Here is a 15,183-nt window from a genome sequence, read left to right on the forward strand (position 1 = left end):
TGCACTGCCTCCAGGCCACCATCTGCACTAGAGTTCTGTATCTGTACCCATACAGTCCCCCTCCCACGTTTCCTCTGCAAACCTTTCTGACTAACTTTCACCTGCCACTTTCTGGCTGCACTACCATGGTTTAAAGCCCTTATTTATTATTTATTCTATTTAATATTTATTTATGTTTCCTCTCCTCTGCTTCGCACTTTCCACTCCCCCCAGACCCCTGCACTACTCCCCCATTTTCCTTTCCCTTGCACTTGCACTGGGTCTAGTAAGATCGCTGTTTTCTGTTTTTTCTTTGTTCCCCTCCCTTTCTGCCTGGTTGCTCTCTGAAACACGTGTGTACGAGTGCGATATAAATAAAATATCATTTCATTTCATTTCAACTGGAGTCTGTTGGCAAGGGGCACTACAATTCTTTTGCAGTCCCCAGGGATAGACTCAGTCAGTTCACTGTAGAAGAGGCCATCTTCCCTGCTTAACCTATGGTTTCCAACTTCTTGCCCATCAAGTTGGTTAGCAGCCTGTTGTTGCAGACCCTCGAGAGTGGGACACACTCTTTGTCCTCTGCTGAAGTCTGCCCAGCTGGTTCCACCTTCTGCCAGTAAAGACTGCACCTCAGGATGGTCAACACGGTCAAGATCTCCAACTAAAACAGTGGGCATCATTACGAGAATGGAGGTAATGAAAAAAGGACGGTGGAATGGTAATAGCGGCATCGTTAACGGGTCCGGGGCATTCTGACCCTACAACCCGCCAATACTGGCACCGCCCGTACCCCCTAATAACCGCATGGGTGCGTAATCGCGCCCTTCGGGGAGCAAATACCGGCATGCCGGTAATAGGGGACATCAAAACCCACTCAGACATGCAAATACCGGCATCCTGAAGGCGGTAATCAGGGGCTGCACGATGCCGGCCATACAGGCATCGCTGACCATCCGCAAACAGCAATCAGCAGTCAAGCCAACTGCCACAGGTGCACACAGTCACCACAGGTGGAGTCAATGGAGGCTGGGCCAGTATAAAATGAGTACACCCACACACCACACCCCTTCCTACACCAAAATGCTACCACTAGCTGTTGCAATCATGGTGCTGGAGGACATGCCTATACTGCTACAACTACAGCAACAACAGGCAGCACAGAGGAGACGCAGGAGGAGAAGGAGTGTGAGCCAGGGCAGTAATTACCACCAGCACAGCCAGCAGTGCCTCGTAGGCAGCCACCAATCCCTCGCATCAGACCCAGGCCATTCAACCTAACCCCTGAGCAGATCCACACCCTGTACCGGTTGGACCATGACACCATCACCACCATAGTGGACATTATACACAACGACATTGCCAGCCTCATAAAAATACGCACTGCCATCCCCCCGCTACTAAAGGTGGTGTCTGTGCTCCACTTCCTGGCCACAGGCACCTACCAACACACAGTGGAGCAGCTGCATGGCATTTCACAACCACTATTTTCACAAATGCTGAACCAAGTGCTGGATGTCCTCCTGAAGCACGCAGGCACCCACATATCCCTACCACGGACTGCCCAGGAGATAGCTGACACCAAAGTAGGCTTCCATGCACTGGCAGGCATGCCCAATTGTGTTGATGCCCTGGACTGCACCCATCTGGAATTGGAAGTCCCCCATGCCATAGAGGCGGTGTACTGCAATCGCAAGCAATACCACTCCATCAATGTGCAAATGGTATGTGACTCCAGCAAGATCATCAAACATTGCTGCACCTGATTTCCCGGATCAACACATGATGCCATGGTGCTGCACAACTCCACGCTACCCCGTCACATGGAGCGACATGTTGGACCACGTGCCTGGCTGCTTGGTGAGTTGCCCAACTGGTCCATGGCAGTGCTTTGGGGTACTGATGTGTAGGGATGCATACTCCACCTGGGTGGGAAAAGGGTGGGGGATGCATAATCCACCTGGGTGGGAAAAGGGGGGGATGCATACTCCACCTGTGTGGGAAAAGGGGGGGATTCATACTCCACCTGGGTAGCAATTGATGGTGATTGGAGAATGCATGCAGAGCTAGACACTCCTGACCTGAACCTCCCAAACCCAACATGAAACATCACTGGCAAACATTTGACCAATTATGGATATCGATGACAACAAGTAAGAGACACAACCAGGCCGCCATGGGTATGTCAAGCAATGCATGTCTGAACAGGATTGCAAGTGTGACAATGTAGCTAGTGTGACCATGCACAGTGTAGAATACACCGCATTAATGGGAGACTAAACATTGTCGTACAACCATAGTACATCCGCCTAAGCATGCATTATTTCACCCTGCATCATCGATTGAATGCCATCCAGACTACCACGCCTCATAGCTGTATAGTATGCATCGAGGTAACATTCTTGCATACGTACAGGGACATGTGCATGTCCACACCGAATAGCTGCGGCCATGACTGTGCTTCCTGACGGTGGCAGCTCAGAGTGACACACACCTATTTGTATTTGCTTGCAGGTGATAGAGGATATCCCTTGAGGCTGTGGCTACTTACCCCTGTGTGGAACCCGCAGAACACCCATGAAGAGGAGTACAATAGTGTTCACCCCCATACCCGTGTTGTGATTGAGCAGTCCTTTGGCCTGTTGAAGGCACGTTTCCGCTGCCTGAGCAGGTCTGGTGGGGCACTCCTTTATAGGCCTGAGAAGGTGGCAAAGATCATCATGGCCTGTGTCATGCAACACAACATGCGCGTCCATAGAAATGTACCACTGCCAATTGACATTGGCATGCATGCACCAGGTGAGGATGATGAGGATGGAGACGGAGGTGAAGTAGCAACCCTGCCAGTATGTGATGCACGGGATGGCCATGCAGTATGCCAATCACTGATTCACGATTACTTCTGAACCACAGGGACTATGATAGACATGTGTCAGTGACACACTGAGTCTATGTGGACATGCACACAGGGAATGTTGGGAGTTGGGCACTGGACACCGTCACACATTAAATGGATACACACGAAATGAACAATGTGCAGCAATTGAATGTTTTTTCTCACAACGGGTGTATTAGTTCAAACTGCAAAAATGTGACAACTCCCCTCCAAACCCTCAACAAACTCCCAAACCCCCCCAACAAACTCATAAACCCCCCCAACAAACTCCCAAACCACCCCAACAAACTCCACAAAATGCTCCCCTTAACCCCCAACCATGTGTCCCACTTCCATTGTCTGCCCACACTGTCCGGGGGCAGCATTTCGATGTGCCTTGCACTCCTTCGGGTCTGGCGCACAGGGATGGTTGGGACTGAGGAAGCAGGTGTGGTGGCTGTTGAGGAGTCGGTGGCAGGTTCCACGCCTGCTGCGATGCGTGGCCGCTGCATGCGGATCAGGATTGCCGTAAGTACTTGTGTTATTGCCCCCGACAGTCCCTCATCAACACAGCCGGCGCATTCACAGCGGCTGTGTTTGCCAAAATGGACACTGTGGTCCCCGCAATGGCATTGAGGATTGCTGTCCGCCTGGAAGTGGCTGAGATCAGAATCATGGAGGCAGGGGTCAGCACTGCTGTAGGTGGGTGAGGGCTGGATATGGGGTGGTGGGGTGGACACAGGGCTTGGGCTGGGTGGACATGTCACTTCGGTGACTCTCTCCTGGTCCACATGGTCCTCCAAGTCATCCTCAGTGGTGGCCAGTGTTTGAAGGGACTTCCCTTCAACTGGTGTGGGTGTGGGCTGCTGGGTCTCGTCAGGCACACTGGCAGCAGGTGTTGTTGGCTGTGTCTCGGCTTGGTCAGGCACACTGGCTGTGGGTGTGGCCTGCTTGGCTGCCACAGAGGTGGTGGTGGCGGTAGCCCTTTTCTTTTGGTGGCACGTGGATGCCCTCGCGGTGGTATCTTGGCTGGCATCTTCCTCATCGGTGCCTGTGGGGTAGAAGAGATGCAGGCCATCAGTGATGGTGTTACATGCCAGAAGCATACAATGGTGCTGTTCATTATTCATTTAATCATGCATTCCTGTTTTACAGGTGTGTCACACAGGGTATACTGAGGGGGCATTTTGGCATTTGCTGCATGGCAGGTGGCATGCCGTTGATTTGGGGTTTGGGTGATGTATTACATGGGAACAGTCCAGGTTTGTTGGCTGTGTGTTGGTTATGAGATTGGCACTCAGCATGCATTTCTATCTGTCAGGGTTTGGCCCGCCATCTGGACTTGTATGTGTCCATGTGGGTGTTGGGACATGCATTGCCTTGCCTAGACTCTCTTCCACATCACTTGTGCTACTTCATGGTTTCCCCTACAGGGATCTGCAGGGTCACTCACCTCCTTCTGGTGATGATGCCGCACCCGTCTCCATCTCCCAAAATCCCTTAATGGTCTCTGGACTAATGAAGGTGCTTGCGGTCTCCTCCCAGGTGGTCATTTTTACAGGAGAGTGGGGACCCCCTCCTGTGGCCATGGCATCCCTCCTGTTGCCATGATGTTAAGGACCCGCAAGTGGAGGTCATCCCACCGCTTCCTGCAGTCCTTCACACTACGTGGGATGGTTCCTACGGCCGACACCTTGTGGGCTACCTCCTGCCAGATGTCCGTTTTCTGCTGATGCACCTCACACTTCAGGCTCTCGGATTTTATGATGTCTGCGTGTGCAGTAAGGGTGTCAGCTAACATTTCTAGTTCTGCGTCGGAAAAGCGCTGTTTCTGCAGCGGGGGGGTGGTCTTCCTGGTTGCTTTGGACATTATGGAGGGATTGGCCCAGAGCTCTCAGGGAATCAACAGGTGGTTTTGGAGGATTGCAATGGATTGTGTTTTTAAAGATGGCCGCCGGCCCATTTCCCGTTCCGACTCGATGACGTTATTTCTGAGTCCGGTTTTACGAGCCTGGTATTAGCATGTTTGTATTACCGGGTCGGTATTTAGGGGTTTGTCCTAGGTGGTGGCGGTATCGGCGGGTCCCGTGATGGTGCTATCGGGGGTTTGGAGGGCCTTTTGCGGCATGCCTGTATGGCCATTACCGGCATGGGGGTTCTCGCGCACTCGTTTTCACCCGCTATTTGCGGGCTGATACGAGCATGGACCCGCTCGTTCCGCCATGCTGGTAATGACCCCGTTTTTACGACGATACTCAGAATGAGGTCCAGTGTCTTTTCCAGATCTGATTCTTCAGAAACTGGCTCAACCACACAAGGTTGCACCTCACACTCTGCCTCAGCAGGTGGAGGAGTCACAGGTGTGACTTTGGACAATCTTGGGGATGTCCTTGGGCAGTTCAGTTGTGGTAGGGGACCTCTTCCGTTAGCTCCTCGTCGGTTCTTTCGTTCCAGTGGCGAGTCTGCTTTTCCAGACCCAGAGACCTGCTTTGTATGCAGCCTGGCTGTCAATCACACAGAAGGGGGCTGTCCCAGCGGGCCAGTCACCACAGCCAATCAGTTCAGAGTGTGACATGGGTCTCCAAGGAGTCCTAAACCCCTCCCTCACATCCTGCCCACCCAGACATACAGGCGCCTAAGGAGGGCTTCTGCGTAGAAGCCCACGAAAAGATGGTGAACAAAGGAACCAAACCTGGTTTGGCGCACAGAGTAAAACACAAGAAAGACATTTTCAAAAAGAAATGGCGAATAAACCCAGCCGGATCCGAAATGAAACATATATGGCCTACAGGGTTTAAATTCGAGGCTACCAAGATAGCCTAAAACAATAGCAAGGTTATTTAAGATAACCACGGTGGGAAAAATAGGGTAGTTACCACTGCCACCAGCCAAGTCTTGATGAAAAGGGAGTGAAACAATGCTCCAAGAGAAACAGACAAAAATGGATAAGTATTAACCCTTTCCAGTACTCTATGTAAGATAGGGTGTACTGGGCCTGTGGTTTTACAGAGGCTAATAAAGTTAATGGCAACTTTATATGTTCTGGGAGACAGTAGTCAGTTCCAGAAAATGGAATCTGAGATGGGAAGTCTAAAAGACAACCCTGTGTCACTGTATTGAATGTGCTGTGTAACACACAGTAAAAAGATGATGCCTGTGGAGTAGGTGAGGCTCTGCAGTCTATGAACACAAAAATGTTAAACACACACAGGAAAACACATGTAAGAGTGGGAAAAAAGGCTCACACTCTTGCCTGGTGAAAAGAAAAAAAACATCCTAGAAATCCAGCAAAGCTGCAGAGGTACTCAGTAGGTAAGGGAAATTAGCCATTCTGGAGAATTCTCCCTGACAACCGCCAACACCACCAGAGCAGCCACATGCATGTGCAGATCTGTCCAGTGCAGAGGACATAGCTGATGATGGTGGCGTGGACACAGGGGAGACCACCGACCACAGCACCTATGAGCCATTGGTATTCAGGCCAATGGACCCAATGAGCCCACAACGCCCACCCTTCCCAAATGTGAGCGAAATGGATTGCAGAATCCGGCGGATTGAGGAACGCCAGGATGCCCTGACTGCCCTACTGCAGCAGTACCTCCAGGAGGCGCAGTTGATTGGGGAGAGTGTCCAGGCCAGTGGGTGTTGAAATGCTCATGCCCTTGGCTGTTGCAAGAAGGCCATTGTACAGATGTCTAGGAAGGTACGCGAGGGCAACAGTGTAATGTCCTCCATTGCCGAGACAATGGCCATCTGCCTTTAGGCATTCCTAGGCAGACGGCCCACGGATCAGGCCCACACACCACCCACCAGTTCCACGCCTGCTAGTTCCGTGCCCAGCAGCCCAAGGCGATGTTCAATGTAGCTGTCCAGCTCTGCACACAGTTGCACCGCTGATACAAAAAGGGGACAAAAATAGGCCCAGAACACACATGTGCCCTGTGACTCATGCAAGGACTACTTGTAGAACATGACAGGAGTTGTGGAAAGACAATTGGGGAGCGGCTTTGGGGAGGGATAGTTGGGGAGGGGGAGTGGGGAGGGATAGTTGGGGAAGGAGAGTGGGGAGGGATAGTTGGGGAAGGAGAGTGGGGAGGGATAGTTTAGTTGTTGTTGTAGTTCCACATTCTTAAATCATTCCATTATTTGCATTACACTTGGAGTTGCATTGAAATCATGACTGGATATCATTTTTTTTAATGTAAGTAAGTGATTTAATTTCTGTGCAGTACTCAGTGCATTAGCTGGCCTGTGCCAAGTGTGTGTGTGAAGTGCTCCTAATTAGTGGTGAATCAGTGCATCATGTGCATCACGGCCATCCATGGCATCCCTGCGATTTGCCAATGGCAGTTCATCCTCACTGTCATCCTCCCCCGCCTCTGGTAGGTGCATGTCCATGTCCGGGAGTACCGGGATATTGCTCCTGACAAACATGTTGTGCAATATGGCACAGGCCAGGACTATCTTGCCCACCTTCACCGGGCTGTACATAAGTGCCCCCCCCCCACACCCAGAGCTGCTCAGGCAGCAGAACCTTGCCTTTAAAAGGCCAAATGTCTGCTCAATCGTACAAGTCCTGATGTGAGCACGGTTGTATCCATGTTCATGCTGGTTCTGTAGTTGCCTCTCACAAGGGTCTTGAGCAATGGCATCAAGGGGTATCCAGCATCACCGGCACGGGAGTGACTGAAAGGGGCAAAGGTTATTGTAGGGCCTGTATCATGTTGGTACAGTCAGTATATTGTTCACTAACCAATACAATATTTCACATGCATATTGCTGAAGACGTAGCATATGTCATAGTTGAGCATGTTAACATGTGCATTGTACGTCAGAATGATTGTCCATGCATTTTATGGGCATTATCGTGTGGAATAGGGTGATATTAGGGATTTATGTCTGCAGTCATCAATGTCAATGTAATGACACATGCAAATTGCATATGTGGCTTGTCCAGGTGTAAGTGTGCCAGTGCCATTACCAGGTGGCATGTTTCTGGGCCTGCAAAATAGTTATCTGCCTGACACAGCCAGTGTACCCCGTCGGGGATTCTGTACATACCTGAATCCATACTTGCATTTTGATGTACAGGATGTGCTGCATGGGAGTGGTTACACAGCATCAATGAATCTGGGCAAATGATGGATGTGGATCTATTCACAGATGGGTAACATACAAGGTATTGAATGGATGAGGAAGGCGATGACAGCCTAATGATTGCTAAACAGCCAATATGCCTTGTCAATATGTTTGGTGGATGTGTGGTTTGTTGTCGCTTTTCCATGGCCCATTCACACCCATCTTGACCTCTGACTCCTTCACTATGACACAAACAAATAAGACAGGTGTGTGTTCTTATTGTGTTCCAAATTAAAAGTCCTATGATGGATATCAAACATCCATAGATATGTCAGGCTATAGTTTTGCGTTTCTGGTCAGATGCATTTGTGTATGTACACTTGAAACAGACAGACGACCTGACTACTTGGTGTGTGGTACGCTAGTGGTTTGGAGGTGGGGTGTAGTGATGCATAAGAAAGATTAGTCTGTGCTGCAGGTGGCGTTTGTGGGCTACACTGACCCACTGAACAGAATTTCTCCAAAACCAAGCTGCGCTTCAGCAGAAACAGCAAAATCGTTGTGCTGGTTCCAGTGAGCACCTTGGCCTCAAAACTGTGTTTTGCAGCAACAAAAAGATGGTTGTACCATCTTGCCAAGCACATATTGGGCTAGATGGAACAAGTGGACACACTGAGGAAGCCTGCCATTGTGTTCTTACATGTACAAAAGAAATAGAGTGAAAAAGCAGCACTGCTTTGCTGAAAGCCCAAAGTCCCCATTGAAAAGGGAAGCATTTCACCTTTAAAAATGATGCTGCTCTGATACTATTTTCATCTGTTCTTCCTCAAACTACTGTTATTAATACGGCCCTATTCATATCCCCATTGTGTTTCAGCAAAACCAAGCATGACCCCTGAATGACAGGCTCTGTCAAACCAAATCTGAGAAGAATCAACAAAGAAACTTTATTTACCCGCACGGGAAGCGCGTTCATTTTTTTTTAATACAAAGTATCAAAGATCAATAGTTCAAAGAAACTCCAGCTATCTGAGCTATGTCGATTTCAGTGCATCTGTACTTCAAATAAACTACTGCCCACAAGGAAATAACTATGGCTGCAAAACAGTGGGGGAATCCAGATGGAATTTAAAAGGCAAAATGCTAGCAGCTTTTACCACATGTGTAAAATGGGCTTTGCAAACTAAAGAAAAAAAATTCCAGTTTTAAAGAAAAGTAAAATGTTGAATGAAAGCTTGTGTGTGCCTTACAATGTGAAGGTGTTGGCTGCTGGGAAACACATAGGGGCTGTCTATTGAACAGGCCTGTTTTTTTTTTTATTCAGGACCAAATAAAAGAAAATTAAGTTTTTAAACTGACTTGGCTAGATTTTGCAGGCTTACAAAATCAGATTATTCCAGTTGGCAGAGCTAAGGCTTCCCCCAAGGAAGGGAACCACCATAAACTCTCAGTAGAAGTAACACCTGTGATAATTACTAGGTTGGACAGAATCTGGTCTCAGCTGAACCGTCTGACAATGGAACTCCCAGGACAAGGAAGAGTGAAGTGGGGAAGGGGCAATAAACCCTCAATCAAGCTGGGAAAAACCCACCTTGCTCTGGAGGAAATGACAGTTGGTGGCAGATGAAGAAAAATAAAAGGTCCAGTGACAGACAAAGGACTGCCATTTGCTTCCAAAGACTATTTATTAATAAAAATGTAAAGACTTTTATCTCTGCAGCAGGACTTTGTAAAAATGTAAATATTTCGCAGTTTAAACGTGATTTTGTTGTTTATAATTTGAGACATTGTAGAATTCACTGACACATTGGGAACAGAAATGGCAAAGAATTGGGGATTATAAGGAAAGTATCCATTGTGAATTTTAATACTTACCTCCCTTATGATAATCCACACACGTGTATAAAGTTACATCATTTTAGGCCAAATCTTTCATACTCAAAATTACCAAAAAGTATTAGGAGAGTGAAACAATGTCTCACAGATTTCAGAGTTGGAGTGGAATGGTCTGCATAAAATATGTAACCTGTTATGTAAGTTGCTAAGAGACTTCAACTGTATAAATGTACCATTTGTGGGAAAATTGGAATTTTAGCTAAAGTGACTGTTGGAGGTTTTTGAACATTGTAAAACTCACATCATAAATCTAACATTCTGGGCCTCATTACACGGATGGTGCTAAGGGATTAGCGGCACCGGTAAGGGCACCGGTGCCGGTAATCCCGTAGCGCCATACTACGAGGTCCCTCAACGGGTTCCGCCCTTAACGTGTGGCCAGACCACACGTTGAGGAAGGGACGGCTGAGGGACTTCAGGGCAAATAACGGTACCGCTAATAGCAGTACCGTTATTTGCTCCTTCCCCATTCCCATTGAGCCATATGGGGCTCAATGGGAATGGGGAAGGGCCTTGGTGAATGGGGAATTACCCCCCCGCCAACCTTGGAATGGAGCGGTAATTCCCCCATTCACCAAGGCGGAATTGGTAAAATACCGGCAGCAACCATGGCAGTAATAGCGCCATGGTTCCCGCTGTCCGTGTAATGAGGCCCTCTGCCTTGAAATCCAATCAGTTGAGAGCGAGGCGGGGACTAGCACCCCTGACCAATCCAGTCGTTTAGAGGTGTGCTTAGTTAAGCCTGCCCTGCCATATACTTTGATGATGTTACTATGCATTATAAATAAGAGTCCCTGACAAGACTCTAGACAGACACTCTTTCTGAAGTTTCTGCTCTGCGTTCCTGATCTTCTCCATCTATCTTGCTGATCCCAACTACAAGGCCTAAGCATTGCTGACCCTTCCAGCAAGGCCTCAATTCTGAAAACCCGCTGAATCCCATTAATAAGGGTAAAGCTGTGGTACCTTTTGCATCCTGAAATCAGGCTGGCTTGCTGCCCACTACCTGCATGCCCCCTGCAATCCTGCCATTCAGCTGTCCTGTGCCAGGAGAATTAACATCCAGTGAGCCGAATTGCCCTGCTGTTCGCCACCCAGTGACCAGAATTGCCCAGCTGTCTTTTGCCCAGCTGTCTTTTGCCAGGCGTGCCAGCTGTGTGGTGACCTGACCCTGTTTGCTGTCCAAAAATCTCAAAACTAGAAAGTGGACTGTGAGTATAATCCCTACCCCATAGAAATACATAGCCTATCTTGTCTTGCCTTTGTCCTTATCCCACTCTCTAAGCAATCCTATCTTACCCCGATAACTTGCTGAAACTGTCAGAAATATCCTTGTATCCTGCCCTTAATTTCTAAGTGCCAGCGCCATCTCTTTTCAATTTTGTCTTGTGTAATCCTAAAGCATTAGTCATATTTCGAGTGATCGGACTGGTTCCTGCCAGGGTTGGGCGCAGGGGGGACAGGGTTTAACTTGCGAATCAACCTTGGCTCTTACTGTGTACATCTTTGGTGGTCTAGTCAGAATACTCTAGTTTAAAGTAAAACTGTTCTTGTCACAACTGATTTCCTTTCATATTTCACGGCTTCATTTTACTCAAAGCACACCTTTTTATATCTTGCATAACTCATCCAGTTACATAGCTAGAGACCTATTTTCACTTCTATATTGTACCTGTGACATATACCTATCCCCCAGCTCAACAACCGCACTCCAAATCAGAGTATTTCACCTGTTTTATTAAAAACCGTTTGGGTAATTTAAAGCGGGAATTGAGAAAATTGCAAGTTTTCCCACGTGTCATTTGGCTGCAGCATGCTCTAAACATTCCCCTCAATTTCGAATTGTGTGCCTCTTGTTGTTCCATTGCATTGTGATTGCTAGTGTTTATGCATTCTTGTTGTGATCGGAAATCATATTTGCCTCACACATTTAACCGCACATTCATTATTTATTTGTCCATTTCTGAGTGTCATTTCATAACATTGCAAGGCGTTTGAATCCCATTTTTGCCTCCTATTCTGTGATGGAAGTTCAGATGTTTATTCTGTCTTCTGCCTCTTATTCCTGATTACCTACTTCTTCTTTCAATCCACTTAGAATTTGATTATCTGAGGGTTGAAGGAACATTGCAGCGGGATACCTTGTCTGGGGTGCTATGTTTCCTAAATCACAAAGTGCTCCATTTCATGTGTTATGTGTAAATGTTCTAGGAGAAGGCTAACCAAGTGTCATGATTCCATTTTCATTGTGATTATCACCCCATTGGTGATTGCCGCCCCAAATTAAAAATTGCATGATTTCTTTTGAATTTTAATAAATAAATTAAGATTGCATTTCACAAACCAACCTTTTTCATGGTCCATTGTGACCCCGGGTATTTGAAAACGGGGGTGTGATACGAGTTGTGTACCATCTCAAATTGAATCTGCATAAAATAAGGAGAAAGGCATCTTGGTCGTGCGCTACATACTAGGCCGAAACCAAGGTGTGTGTCGCCAGATTGAAAACCTTAACAAGTTGGTTGTGCTGAGTGTGTTTTTCAGGGTTTTGAGACATTGGTGTGATGCATTATGGTACATGTAGTGCATTTGATGTTGCAGTACAGCTTTGATGTTGTTATGCATGCGCATGCCCTCTCTGGCATTTTGACACAGGCCAGTCAAGGCCTTCAACTCAGGCATGCTATTTGTGTGTCAGACATTGCATTTTTTTAAATTTAATATTTATTGTGATTTAGTTTACATTGAAACTTTACACATTAATATAACTTATGTATATAAAAAAAGAAAAAAACATACAAAGAAGAAAAATGATCATAAGAAAAAAACATATGACAATTTTAACTGCAGGTCTATAAATAAAATAGAGAAAAGAACACATCAAATTCCCTAAGCAAACAAACCAACATGTCAACATCGTAAAGCTTTGCGACAACAATAATATCATTTTAGCGAAGGATCAAGAACTATACAGCGCCTAGTAATGGCGGCAACTCTGCAGAACAGGTTTCCAATATATGATTAGCATCTCAGTAATCAAACTCAAATTCTTTAATGTGATATAGGTTGAAAATAAATTCAAACTTTACACATATTACATTTACAAACACATCCTAAACATACAGCCATATATGTCAACATCAAATATTAAAACCGTTTCGAAGATCATAAATTTATCAGTGTACAATACATATAGAATTTAAGATAAGAAAAACAAATGACTAGGCAGTTATTATTCAGATCCAATTAAGGACCTAAGCCTAATTTAGTCATTTGCCAGACATTATAAAGTGCAATGAATAAGTGCATGTTACATGTGTTGGTACAATAATGCCAGAACGACAGTTCATGAATGGCTAATAGATCATGCACAAATTCACCCAGAAATTTTATAATTGGCTCTTTCATGGCCTTACATTGCGTCAGAAGATGCCTAGCTGTTTCTGGGCACGATAAAGATTTACAAAGCCGACATGTCCGCTCATTAGCAGGGATATTATTCCAAGCTCCTCTATTGGTTAGAGTAGGCAACTGTTCCAACCGGAACAGAATGATAAATCGTTGGAGTCTTCTGGTAGGGCAGAGATATAAATAGGCCTGAGGTTTCATAAACTGATATGTGCGGTATTTCACAAAATTATATGACTTGAGACTACTCAAGTGGGAGAAGTTTTCTAACCAGTCCCAGAGTTCTACTTTTTTCTCAAGTGCATGTAAAATTTCATTAGATACACAAGTCCCTCTGAAAGTCCAGCCAATGTCGGTGAAGAATTTACTCATATCTTTATAAAAAGGTGAGGTAGTATATTTTTTAGTTAATTCCTGCTGAATAACCGACAATAAGGGATTAGAGGAACCTCTTATCTTCAAATAAATCCCAGCTCTTTTTTTCAATATCAACGCTTTCAGCGAAGGTAGGCCCAATTCCAATCTTATTACAGCCATAGGTACCCCCGGGGGGAGTCCCAGCATACGTCTCCAGAACTTGCCCTCGATCACTTGAAGCCACTCTAGCTCAACTGTTAGCAGCGCCTCAATGCCATATATAACCATAGGGGCAAATACTTGCATATAAAGATGGCGAGTCCCCCATAGCGTGAGGCCACCCTGCTTGTTGGTAAAAGATGAAACTAATGATATTACTTGTAATGCACGAGTGGTCCGCCCCTGTTTACATAGTGTATAATCACCTAGTGGTTCTATATCCACTCCTAAATAACGGTAAGAAGGGGCATATAGGATAAGATTTTTATGTACTACCAAATTTATACGGGTTACCCTTTTCCTGGCGAATCTAAGTACTTTAGTTTTATCCAGATTAATGGACAAACCATTGGTCTTAGCATAGTCCCAAAGGATATGTGCCAAGCGCCTAAGGCCACCTATGGTGTTGTCTAAGACTACCAGATCATCAGCATAGGCCAAAACGGGACACAGTACATCCCCCAATTTAGGTGGGCAATTGTCCACATCTGTAAGAGCCGCAGGGATGTCGTAAACATATAAGTTATAAATAAGGGGTGCTGTAACACAGCCCTGCTTAACTCCCCTATTTTGAGACACATTTCTAGTTGTATTGCCCTCTTGATTGAGTCTAAGGCACACCGAGGTGTCATAATGGAGTAATTTAAGATAGTATAGTAGTCCTGATGGACATCCCATTATTTCCAACTTGGTCCAGAGTCGCTCACGAGGGATGGAATCAAAGGCGGCCTTAAAATCAATAAAGAGGGCATATAACGGGGGCTGTCCTTTACTAAGCGCTCTAGTGCGTAATATGTCCATTACCAGTAAGTTATGAGATGTAGAGAAATCCCGTCTAAAGCCGCATTGGAATCTGCTAAGTATGTTAGTATTATCAGCCCATTTTTGCATCTCGGTTAATAATAAAGAAGCAAAAAGTTTCCCTGTGATATCTAACATAGATAGCAGCCTATAGTTATTAGGGTCTGAGCGCCTACCTTTTTTGAAAACTGGGATGAGAATGGCAGTTTGCCAGGATCTGGGGATAGTTCCCTGGGTTAGTATCTTATTAAAGAGTAAGGAAAATAACTCCGCCCAAAATACAGAATTATTTTTGATCACAATATTCGCTAACCCATTAGGGCCAGGGGCTCTCGAGGACTTAAGGGAGGCAATTTTATTAAGAATTGCCTCCAGAGAGACGTCAAAAGGGGGAATAATCGGGGCCTCCTCTATAGGTATACTCCAGGACTCCTCTTCTTTTGTATTACGATTTAATAGGAACTCTACCCATGTATTCTCGTCAATTGGGTTGACCAAAGGGCCTATGACTTTCCCTCTATTCTCATTGAGAAGTGCCCAAATGCTACGCGAGTTCCTAGGACAAATCG

Source organism: Ambystoma mexicanum, chromosome 7q, assembly GCF_040938575.1.
Source record: "Ambystoma mexicanum isolate Mex_15411 chromosome 7q, UKY_AmexF1_1, whole genome shotgun sequence".
NCBI lineage: Eukaryota > Metazoa > Chordata > Amphibia > Caudata > Ambystomatidae > Ambystoma > Ambystoma mexicanum.